The 2,742-nt window shown below is 32.7% G+C and overlaps 1 protein-coding gene across 6 annotated transcripts in view; it reads left to right on the plus strand.

Moving 5' to 3' along the window:
* Nucleotides 1–369: 369 nt before the first annotated feature.
* Nucleotides 370–2,742, plus strand: part of LOC106469055 (Down syndrome cell adhesion molecule-like protein Dscam2) — a 77,591-nt gene continuing 75,218 nt past the window's right edge. For 4 of the 6 annotated variants that reach the window (XM_022397449.1, XM_022397450.1, XM_022397451.1 and 1 more), the window contains exon 1: nt 371–1,060. The gene's annotated coding sequence lies outside the window, so the exon portion shown is untranslated. Of the gene's footprint in view, nt 1,061–2,742 lie in introns of all 6 variants that reach the window. The other 2 variants (XM_022397452.1, XM_022397455.1) reach the window with 1 other exon arrangement.

The raw sequence follows: 2,742 nt of genomic DNA on the forward strand, positions 1-2,742 counted from the left end.
AGCATACATCAAACAATGTGTAAAGTTACCTTGGTGAAGCATACATCAAACAATGTGTGATATTATCTTGGTGAAGCACACATCAAACAAAATGTGAAATGTTGCTTTTGTGTAATCCAAATTAATCGCTACACATTGAAAAAATGGTTTACTCTTTCTAAGAATATTGTTTTAAGTAGCAGGCTACTTACTAGTTACAATTGAATATTTATTTTATTCCTTCTAATACAGAGAACTCGACAGATTGGACTCCCAACACGTGAAACGTGTACTCGTGATTAGCATAGCAAGTATTGATCACAGAAACATTAGTATGTTGTAGCTACTATACAGCTCACGCGCTGTCATTACCCAGCACGAACGAACGAACAATAGAGCTTTCCAGAGAGCTAAGCCGAAAATATATGCAATTTACTTGTACCAGATGAAAGAACATCCTTCTAAGGCTCGTTTCATTCGATATTTTCAGACGTCTCTACTATAGAGGATCGAGTACGTTTATTTTCAAAATACTAATTGCCAAGTCACGTGACAACTGCAGTGGATATAAAGTGTCGCTACAATAATCTGTATAAGAACTACGTTATCACGTTGTTTGGCGTTTTGTAAATGGTGTTACGCCATCTATATATTTGGTCTCTTTTGGGAAGGGTATGTAATAGCCCTTCCGACGCAAAATATTCAAACACTCAGATAATCCAGATGTGACCAGATATTGTGTTTCCAATTTCCAAGGCGGGTATACACCTTAATGACATTTGAAAACCAAAGAACATGTATTATCGTGGGACACCAGGACCATCCACAAAGATACCTGCAACGAGTCGTACGCCAGCCATGTTAAGGAAAGTGCGGCGTCTTGTATACGCTTGATACGTCGCTAGGAAACCTTCCTTCTTGTACATTTTATGTATTATGGAAAGAACGCGGTGAGGGGTGTTTGATTGTTTTCAACATGACTATCTTTTGACGGAGACTTTTGCAGTGGAAGCTACGACGTTAAACTACCAAAAGTCATCAGATATAGCATGATCGATGGTGGCGACATGGACTGTAACAAGTGAGAAGAATCGGTTTAATAGCAACCTATAATTATTTAAAATACTGTTTCAAACAACAAGTACATGTAATGTTTCTTTGGTTTCTGTATAAATACTTAAGAATATTACAATAAACATAAACAGTTAATTATTTATAATCATCCTTACATCTTTTTATCATGTTATTTATACATATTATAGTTCAGATTTTAACTATACGTCTTTATGTGTAAAGTTGATGTTAACTATACATATTTCTGTGTAGAGTTGGTGCTAATTATACATCTTTGTGTGTACAGCTATAACTATACATCATGATGTGTAAAGTTGGTGTTAACTATACATATTCATGTGTAAAGTTGGTGTTAACTATACATATTCACGTGTAAAGATGGTATTAACTATACATCTTCATGTGTAAAGTTGGTGTTAACTATAAATCTTCATGTGTAAAGTTGGTGTTCACTATGCATCTTTATGTGTAAGGTTGGTGATAACTATACATCTTTGTGTGTACAGCTATAACTATACATCATGATGTGTAAAGTTGGTGTTAACTATACATTTTCATGTGTAAAGTTGGTATTAGCTATACATTTTCATGTGTAAAGATGGTGTTAACTATACATATTCATGTGTAAAGTTGGTGTTAACTATACATATTCACGTGTAAAGATGGTGTTAAATATACATATTCATGTGTAAAGTTGGTGCTAACTATACATATTCATGTGTAAAGTTGGTGTTAACTATACATATTCATGTGTAAAGATGGTGTTAACTATACATATTCATGTGTAAAGTTGGTGTTAACTATACATCTTTATCTGTATAGTTGGTGTTAACAATGCATCTTTATCTGTATAGTTGGTGTTAACTATGCTTCTTTATATGTAAAGTTGGTTATAACTATAAATCTTCATGTGTAAAGTTGGTGTTAACTATACATTTGTGTGTGTAAAGTTGGTGGTAACAATACATCTTTCTGTGTAAAGTTGGTATTAACTATACATTTTCACGTGTAAAGTTTGTGTTAAATATACACCTTTATGTGTAAAACTGGTGTTAACTATACATACTGATGTGTAAAGTTGTGTTAACCATACATCTTCATGTGTAAAGTTGGTGTTAACTATACATCTTCATGTGTAAAGTTGGTGTTAACTATCCATCTTCTTGTGTAATGTTGGTGTTAACTATACATCTTTATTATATAGTTAGTGTTAGCTGTACGTCCTTCTGTGTACAGTTGGTATTAACTATACATCTTTATGTGTAAATTCGGTTGGGATAACTTCTAACAAAAAAATACACAAATTTGAGATGACTTGGCAGGGTTTAATCTAGATGAATTAAGTATTAATTATAAAAAAAATACATTTATTATACTTAAGATACACTGCTTCAACCGACCAGTTTTATCTCACTAATGTCAGTTAATACGTAGGTCTAGATAAATAAAACATACGTTGTACAACTTTATTAAACTTGAGGTACACTGCTTCAACTGACCAGTTTTATCTCTCTAATATCAGTTAATGCATTGGCCTAAATAAATAAAACATACGTTGTACTACTTTATTAAACTTGAGGTACACTGCTTCATCTGACCAGTTTTATCTCTCTAATATCAGTTAATGCATTGGCCTAGATAAATAAAACATACGTTGTACTACTTTATTAAACTTGAGGTACACTGCTT

The sequence above is a fragment of the Limulus polyphemus genome, unplaced genomic scaffold (assembly GCF_000517525.1).
Source record: "Limulus polyphemus unplaced genomic scaffold, Limulus_polyphemus-2.1.2 Scaffold3277, whole genome shotgun sequence".
NCBI lineage: Eukaryota > Metazoa > Arthropoda > Merostomata > Xiphosura > Limulidae > Limulus > Limulus polyphemus.